This window comes from Sander vitreus, unplaced genomic scaffold (assembly GCF_031162955.1).
Source record: "Sander vitreus isolate 19-12246 unplaced genomic scaffold, sanVit1 ctg528_0, whole genome shotgun sequence".
In the NCBI taxonomy this organism is placed as follows: domain Eukaryota; kingdom Metazoa; phylum Chordata; class Actinopteri; order Perciformes; family Percidae; genus Sander; species Sander vitreus.
In genome coordinates this window covers 934-10,699 of record NW_027595627.1, presented here as the reverse complement: position 1 = coordinate 10,699, position 9,766 = coordinate 934, and the positions used below count along the sequence as shown (strand labels likewise).

The 9,766-nt window shown below is 41.0% G+C and overlaps 1 pseudogene; it reads left to right on the top strand.

The window, feature by feature from the left end:
- Positions 1–970: 970 nt before the first annotated feature.
- Positions 971–9,490, top strand: LOC144514283 (myosin heavy chain, fast skeletal muscle-like; annotated as a pseudogene).
- The last annotated feature ends 276 nt before the right edge of the window (positions 9,491–9,766 follow it).

Below are 9,766 nucleotides of genomic sequence, written 5' to 3'. Positions count from 1 at the left end.
AGTCCTATTTTTAATCAAATCAAGGGGGTGATCCAGAGCCTACAATACACTTGAATTACATTACTGACTAAGCAAAAATCAAATCAAGACATGGCCATATCCACAGAAACCTGAAACAGGATATTTAATCACAATAAATATCTGCCTATCTGTGATACCAAATTTGGTAAGTTACCACAATTAACTTTTGGGGTGTCATCAAAAAATGATTTAATATAAAAGCTACTTGATACAGTGTGTGATAGAGTGTGGTTGCGGCTGTTCTCGTAAGCTTGAAATCATTTGAAACATTTGAGTGCATCTTGTTTTGACACCTACTCTAAAAACAAGAACCGGACCTTTTGAGAAGGATTGGTGATTACTGTTGACAGAGAGGTCAGGTAAGGACAACTTTTAAATATGAACTGTCTTTTTTATAAGCATTTAATACATGTGCAAAATGTCTCATTTATTGAATGTATTCAGTAATTCATCCACAAATTTTGACAAAACCAAAGAATAGGTTAGTATTTATTCGCAGTAATAACCTAGTCTGAAAAGGATTGAGTCACTTTGTGAGTCAAAGCCCACCTGTAACGAAACAAAGACGTGGTTTCAGTGTGGATAAGTTTCCTATACATCAAAATGTTAAGTGCTGCTTAATATAGATAGATAGATAGATAGATAGATAGATAGATAGATAGATAGATAGATATTTAATGTCATTGCATATTTTTACACAACTTGGTTGGAGCAATCAGGTTTGCAGCTTAGAAATACATGATAAAATATAAAATATGCACACTTACACACCTCCCTCATGCCCATGACTTCATACATATCATTACCCGTACTATACATAAATACTCCAGAAAAAACCACATATTACCCATGATATAAATGAGCAGTGAACACTAAAGTTTAATTACATGGATTTAAAAACTAAGATGGCACTTACTTTGTAATTATCTAACAGAAATCAGCCGCCACAATGAGTACGGACGCGGAGATGGCCACTTTATGGCAAAGCTGCCATTTACCTTCGTAAGCCAGAAAGGGAGAGAATTGAGGCTCAAAGTGCACCATTTGATGCCAAGACTGCCTGCTACGTGGCCGATGTCAAGGAGCTGTACTTGAAGGGAAAAATCGTCAAGAAAGATGGTGACAAAGTCACGGTCGAAACCCTGGGAAACTAAGGAGGTTAGTATCATAAAGTCAGAGTCAACTGGGAGAATCAATATGATCAGTTCTCATTGTGACAAATGTCCTATTCCAGGAGAGGGTAGTGAAAGAAGCTGACGTCTATCCAATGAACCCTCCCAAGTATGACAAGATTGAGGACATGGCCATGATGACCCATCTCAATGAAGCCTCTGTGCTGTATAACCTCAAAGAGCGTTATGCAGCATGGATGATCTATGTAAGACAATCTGCCTAATGAGAAGAGAGAACTGTTGCAAATTGCTATACTTGTAGAAAACATAGAGTTAACTGTTGAATCTCTATGATCACTTTCAGACCTACTCTGGGTTGTTCTGTGCCACTGTGAACCCCTACAAGTGGCTCCCAGTGTATGATGCTGAATGTGTCAGTGCCTATAGAGGCAAGAAGCGTATGGAGGCTCCACCCCACATCTTCTCCGTCTCTGACAACGCTTTTCAGTTCATGCAAACTGGTAAGTCATTACCAGAACAATTTATCAGTATATGAAGTTTCTGTTGCAGTAAATCATAGTTAATTATTTTGTTTTTGCTTTAACAGATAGGGAGAACCAGTCTATCTTGATCACGTGAGTTTGTTACATTTACATTTGTAGACTTTGTTTAACAAAGTTAAATATCTTGATCAAATCTTATACATCTTTGTCTATACCTAGTGGAGAATCTGGTGCTGGAAAGACTGTTAACACCAAGCGTGTCATCCAGTACTTTGCAACAATCGCAGTTGGTGGACCGAAGAAGGACGACTCAAAGGTATGTTACTGTATGATTAAAATTCAGGGTTCTTTCTCTATTGAATATTTTTTCCATGGGGAAAAAATGAAGTCATTTCTTGACAGTATTTCTAAACCTGGATTGTAGGGGTCACTGGAGGATCAGATTATTGCAGCCAATCCCCTGCTGGAGGCCTATGGTAACGCCAAAACTATTAGGAATGACAACTCTTCTCGTTTTGTAAGTATGGAACAATGTCTACACATGAGAGAGGTCTTGGTACAGATTGCCAATGTGGAGGGACAATAAAAATCCTTTGATCCAAACAGGGTAAATTCATCAGAATCCATTTCGGCGCAACTGGCAAACTGGCAAGTGCTGATATTGAGACATGTAAGTAATAATACTCATAGTACATACAAACGACTGGAATTGAGAATTGGCCAGGCTGTGATTTATGAACAATATTTGTAGATCTGCTGGAGAAGTCAAGAGTGACATACCAGCTTTCTGATGAAAGAGGCTATCACATCTTCTTCCAGATGATGACCGGCCACATACCTGAGCTGATTGGTAAGCAGATTGGTGTTGCACATTGTTTAACCTCTTTTCATATGTTCAATGTTCTGACATTTTCACTCTTGTTTTGATCTCAAGATTTGGCACTCATCACAACCAACCCCTACGACTTCCCCATGTGTAGCATGGGTCAGATCACTGTGGCTAGCATTGATGACAAAGCTGAGCTGGAAGCCACTGATGTGAGTGATCTTCACTTCAAAATATTTAAAAACATTTTTCTGCATTAAATGCAATTGCATTTTCCTTAAGTGAATATGTTTTGTGTCGACCTCTTTTGAACTCAGAACGCTATTGATATCTTGGGCTTCACTCATGAAGAGAAAATGTCCATCTACAAGTTGACTGGTGCTGTGCTCCACCATGGTAACATGAAGTTCAAGCAGAAGCAGCGTGAGGAGCAGGCTGAGCCTGATGGCACAGAGGGTGAGTGTTTAATGTCAGCTCAAAGTGAATAGCTTGGGAACAACAGTAATGAGGTTCTTAATCACACTTGTGTCGGTTTACATCATGATGGAAATCTCTGAACTATTTTCAGAGGCTGACAAGGTTGCTTACTTGCTGGGTCTGAACTCCGCTGACATGCTCAAGGCTATGTGCTTTCCCAGAGTGAAGGTCGGAAATGAGTATGTCACCAAGGGACAGACTGTACCTCAGGTAAATATGAATTACCAATATCCTACAATTTAAAAAAACAGATTAGTGATGTTAGTTTTACTAAATTAATGTAGCAAAGGGTTTATTGAAAATTACAATACAAAGGCAGTGTTCAATATATTGCTACTTTAAGAGTTTTACACAATGAATGCTAAATACATAATGTATAATAAGTCTAGGACCGTCTTAAATGTAATTTTTTATTATTAGATCTTTTGTATTATTTACCTCACTAGTGAGGTGCCCGTTCAGGCGGATTGCTTGGCCTGTGGTATTGGTGCTTGTAGCTTTCTCGAGAATCCCTCATACAATCAACTTAATGCTCACACTGCGCTTCCTTGGGTCCTGAGCAAGACACCTGCCGTGACATAGTTGCGTCACATACCCAAACCACGGCTCCTCATGGTCAGAAACACTTTTGAAATACACTGGTTCAGGGGGGAAAATATCAAGAGCAAACTTTACCATTGAGTGTGGGCCCAAGATAAAAGGGCCACAAACAGCTATAGATTTATTATGATGTTCACATATGAAAAAATATAGGATATGTTACAATCCTAAATCATTGTACCAATAAATAACTTACAAAGCACTTAAAAATGGGCAACTCAACTGCAGTTCTGACTTACTGTGTCCTACTTCAGAGGAAAACGTACTGCTACATTTCCCTGACAGAGAAATGTTACTGGTTACATTGCAGATTAAGGTTTTCCTCACAAAATTATTCAACATTACTCTATGCAGCATGATTTTGTATGTATGTAAGTACATTCTGCTGATAATTCCTGTCTTTTACTCTTCACTTTAAGTAGACATCGGAATGCAGGACGTTTTGACTAGGCCTAGTTCTAACACTGCCAACACATTGCCAGTTAGAGAAAGGCTGAGAAGTAAAGGATGCTGTTTTTGTTAGAGTGATTACTCCTTGCGTTCATGCTGCTCTCCTTGGTTAAATCATTCCACTATGTCAAGTAATCCCATCCGCTCTGTGCAAATGTCAGTGACAGGGTACCGGCCATTCTTATTATACATCCATGGTACAGGTAGATGCGGAACCAGACCTTGGGTTAGTTTGTCTGCGGAGGCAGCTGCCAGGAGGAAGAAAGGCTTTGCCGAACACCATATGGTGCCTGGCTTTTGTTTAATATCTATTGTTGGCAAAAAAAACTTGTTAGCGTCATGTACGCTACCTTATTGAGTTTTCTCTTACTCAAATCCGTATACATGTGTATAACATCTTTCGAATATTCGAGTCACCACATTCAACCGGAAAACAGGACGGACTGGCTGACTCACACAAATTCCTGCCTTTATTGAAGAGATTAGAAGAAATACCAGAAATCAACACTAATGATTTTTACAAAAATGTTAAATCACATCCTTGTTTTTATTCAGGTGATGAACTCAGTGACAGCCCTGGCCAAGGCTATCTATGAGAGGATGTTCTTGTGGATGGTCGTTCGTATTAACCAGATGTTGGACACTAAACAAGCGAGGCAGTTCTACATTGGTGTCCTGGACATTGCTGGTTTTGAAATCTTTGACGTAAGCTTCATTTCCAACAATTCAGAAGCTGATACTTTTCATGACAGCATCATTCTTATTGCCCTGCGAGAGATTATACTGGTTAATTGTCCCCTCACAGTTCAACACCTTGGAACAGCTGTGCATCAACTTCACCAATGAGAAACTGCAACAGTTTTTCAACCACACCATGTTTGTACTGGAGCAAGAGGAGTACAAGAAGGAGGGTATTATCTGGGAGTTCATTGACTTTGGCATGGACTTGGCTGCCTGCATTGAGCTCATTGAAAAGGTAATAATTTGGTGATTCTATATAATTTTTTTTAATTTGAATAAATGTATCACCCTTGTGTTGTCTTTCGGGTCCCGGTGACCCGAAGGACAAAACAAGGGTTAATACAGCATCTTAGTGCTTTTTTGTACAGCATTTTGGTCTGCTTAAGCTGTGTTTAAATGTGCCCCTGAATAAACTTTACTTACTTACTTTACAAGAGACAAGGTTTAGAGAGCAATTCTCAACAAAGTAAATGGAAGTACATAACCCTTGTGTAGTCCTTCGGGTCACTGGGACCTGAAGGACTACACAAGGGTTTAAAGAGGTGCTATGCAGTTTTGGCCATTTCTTCGCTGTTTTCTCTCTTTTTGCTCGCAGGTTTCTCTATAGAGCTCCCCCTACAGCCTCGGAATAGATATTTGGCAGCTCCTATGTTTATTCGTGTCGGACTCCTCGCTCGGTCAGTCTGCCGTTTCCTCTTTCTCTGTTCTTCCGACAATGCTTTCCTAGCTTTCTGCTTCTTTTTTGCTGGCTCAGCCACGACGATAGTGTGAAAAACTCCATCGCTACCTTGTTAGCCGGTTCCTGAATGGACGTATGTGTGCAGTGCCGTGAAGCAATTCGTTACATTGCGAGACCTGATATCACGCGATACTTCCTGACGCTGAGGCCGGCGGCTCGCTGGCCGAAAGTTGCAAGGGTGGTTTTTCCGCGCTAGGGGTAAGCGAGATTACCATCAATCAACTCGAAAGAAGTCATATAACCATTCCAATGACTCCGAAGCTGTTCAGTTAAGGTAAATTAAGCTCAAATAGCTGCATAGTTCCCCTTTAATGACATACTTTTTCCCACTTTTTTCAAGCCCATGGGCATCTTCTCCATCCTTGAAGAGGAGTGCATGTTCCCCAAGGCCTCAGACACATCCTTCAAGAACAAGCTGTATGACCAGCATCTTGGAAAAACCAAAGCATTTGAGAAGCCTAAGCCCCCCAAGAAAGGCAAGATTGAGGCCCACTTCTCCCTGGTGCACTACGCTGGTACCGTGGACTACAATATTGCTGGCTGGCTGGACAAGAACAAGGATCCACTGAATGACTCCGTCTGTCAGCTGTACCAGAAATCCCCAGTGAAACTGCTGGCTCTCTGCTTCCCTCTTGTCGTTGAGGGTATGATAGTAACAACAGTAAACTAAAACATGTTTTTAGGCTATACTGTATATGTTTAAGTAACTGTAGCAAGTGTTACATGTACATTTTATTTGTCATCCTAACGAAACATGTCTAATTAAAAATATCAACAGATGCTACCAAGAAGGGAGGCAAGAAGAAGGGTGGTTCTATGCAGACTGTGTCTTCACAGTTTAGGGTAATGTTGCAAACGTATCTTATATATGTATGTATATATAGCTCAGTTTATGTTCAAACTCACAATTGATTACATGTCATAAGACTCACCATTTTGGATCTACAGGAGAACTTGGGGAAGCTGATGACTAACCTGAGGAGCACACATCCTCACTTTGTGCGCTGCCTGATTCCCAATGAGTCAAAGACTCCAGGTACTTAGAGAACATCATCTCAAGAGATTATTTGAGGAGTGGTTTTGTTTTGTTAATATGGTTTCCTTAATTTTGTGCTGCATTAACTAACTAAGTCTATTTATTCAAAGAAGTCATTAAGAAATGTATTTTTACAGGTCTGATGGAGAACTTCCTGGTCATCCACCAGCTCAGGTGTAACGGTGTGCTGGAGGGTATCAGAATCTGCAGAAAAGGTTTCCCCAGCCGAATCCTCTATGCTGACTTCAAGCAGAGGTATTAATGGATATTTTAATAGCATTTTGATAAAGATTATGAGAAGAAAATGCTCACACTGACCATTAACTCTCATGAAAAAGGTACAAGGTGCTGAATGCCAGTGTCATCCCCGAGGGCCAGTTCATTGACAACAAGAAGGCTTCAGAGAAGCTGCTTGGGTCAATTGATGTTCCACATGACGAGTACAAATTTGGACACACAAAGGTAAACACCTTGCTCTCTTATTTTACTATAGATTAATGACCAAAGAGGTTAGGGGGTGGAGGATGGGTCAAACACAGGGCTTTCACCCAGGAGAGCGGGGTTAGCGTCCCGATTGTCACGCTTGCTATAGTGGTTTTTTTCTTTCCAACCGCGTGTCACAGAACCGTACCCACACCCAAGTCCCTTTCCTAAACCCAAACGTCCCGTAGTTCCCGCGTGTCACGGAACTGTAAGCCCACCCACGACCTTTTCCTTAACATAACTGTTTCAAAATGTACGGCAATAGTGCCGACCAAGCGTGTTCACTTATAGCGCTAAAGGGACTTTTAGCGTCAATAAGAACGACAAAGGCACCTGACCAAGCGTCCATATTTTACGAGATGGGTGTGAGAACGTGTTAGGATAGAGACAGAGCAGCCTGCATGTGGCCATTATCAAAACACCTTCACCTTAGAAGCCCTGGACCATGTGGGGTAGGTGAAAATGGTTTTTTGTTTTTGTTTTACAGGGTGTGAAGTATTCACTATCTGAGTTCATCCTACGTTCATTTTTATTTTGTGTTTGATCAGGTGTTCTTCAAGGCCGGTCTGCTGGGTGTCCTTGAGGAGATGAGAGATGAAAAACTGTCATCTCTGGTCACCATGACTCAGGCTTTGGCCCGTGGTTATGTCATGAGAAAGGAGTTTGTGAAGATGACGGAGAGGAGGCATGTTGAAAACAGCTCATTCTGAATCATGGTATTACAAATCACTAACAATATTGTTTACAACAGCTACTTCTTGTCCGCAGGGAAGCCATATATTCCATCCAGTACAATATCCGCTCATTCATGAATGTCAAACACTGGCCATGGATGAAGGTGTACTACAAGATCAAACCTATGCTGAAGAGTGCTGAAACTGAGAAGGAGCTGGCAAATATGAAGGAGAACTATGAAAAGATGAAAACTGACTTGGCTGCTGCCCTGGCCAAGAAGAAGGATCTGGAGGAGAAGATGGTGTCCCTTCTGCAGGAGAAGAATGATCTGCTGCTGCAAGTATCATCTGTAAGTACACATCAACATAAAATTGTGCTTTTCATGTTTTTCAAAGTTGATGTGCTAACATCTATCTTTATAAAATTAACTAGGAATCAGACAATCTGAATGATGCTGAAGAGAGATGTGAGGGACTTATCAAGAGTAAGATTCAGATGGAGGCCAAACTCAAAGAGACAACTGAGAGACTGGAGGATGAAGAGGAAATCAATGCTGAGCTCACAGCAAAGAAGAGAAAGCTGGAGGATGAATGCTCTGAGCTCAAGAAGGATATTGATGACCTGGAGCTTACCTTGGCCAAAGTGGAAAAAGAGAAACATGCCACAGAGAACAAGGTTTGTATATAATAGTTTTCTGGAGTATTGGCGCCGCAGCTTCAGAATTTTAAGGCCCAATTTCTTGCTCAACCTCAACTCTGCAGAGCTGAGGTTGAGGGTGAGCGACTGGAACAGTGAAAGGGCGTCAATCAATCGCAACGTCATGACAACCAAAGTACAGCATTTTCACCTCATGCAGAGTGATAAACAGGGACAAAAGCCTTGACGGCTAATTCTCATGGAAGTCACGCTCACGCAGGTCCGTTACGGTGATTAAATGTACTGTTTCTCTGACCTCCGATGAGAAAAGAAGCGTGTGCACCCTGCAGTCCATCTGCCACACCCCTGCTGCATTAGATGTATTCACACGACAGGCTGTAATCACTTACTGTTTCAAAGTTTTCCAGGTTATGTTAAAAATGTGATGCGATACGGGCACTGCTAAATGCGTTATTTATCTGGAATTGTTCATTAGCTGTGGTTGATATATGTCAAGCTGAATGGACTCACAGTAGTAAACAAATGTTATTCTCACCCAAAGACTGAAACAGAACTCGTTCTTAGAGAGAAAGGACACGACATAATGTAATGTAATGGAAAGGCATTTGACCCTTTGCTATTTTTCATTGCTGTTACAGGCTGGTAGCGTAGATACTAGTGCACCCCCACTAATTTTCAACCCTAACAGAATCCAGAGGAAAAACTGTAATAATCTGTCCCAGCATATCAAGTAAGATTATAATGTTGACAGTTCTTGCACATTTAGGTGAAGAACCTGACTGAGGAGATGGCCTCTCAGGATGAGAGCATTGCTAAGCTGACCAAGGAAAAGAAAGCCCTTCAGGAGGCTCATCAGCAGACTCTTGATGACCTGCAGGCAGAGGAAGACAAAGTCAACACTCTGACCAAGGCCAAGACCAAGCTTGAGCAGCAAGTGGATGATGTAAGTTTACAAAGTCTCTTGGATTGGCAAAGCAGGATTCTTGAATTTGATGATTAAAAATGAATCGTATTTTTCAGCTTGAGGGTTCTCTGGAGCAAGAGAAGAAGCTCCGTATGGACCTTGAGAGATCCAAGAGAAAGCTTGAGGGTGATCTGAAACTGGCCCAGGAATCAATCATGGATCTTGAGAATGAGAAGCAGCAGTCTGATGAGAAAATTAAAAAGTAACAGCTTTTGAATTTGTACACAAGAATCATTCTTATAAAATGTGTGGTCAACTGCATGAACTCTATGTACTTCATCTAAACTTCTCACAGGAAGGACTTTGAAATCAGTCAGCTCCTTAGCAAAGTTGAAGATGAGCAGTCACTTGGTGCTCAGCTTCAAAAGAAGATCAAGGAGCTCCAGGTGACATATGGTTTTAAAGAAAACATTTCTGATATTTCCAATTTTGTGTATTAAAAGTGAAAGTTTACTGAAAGACCTTATATCTACATTGAACAG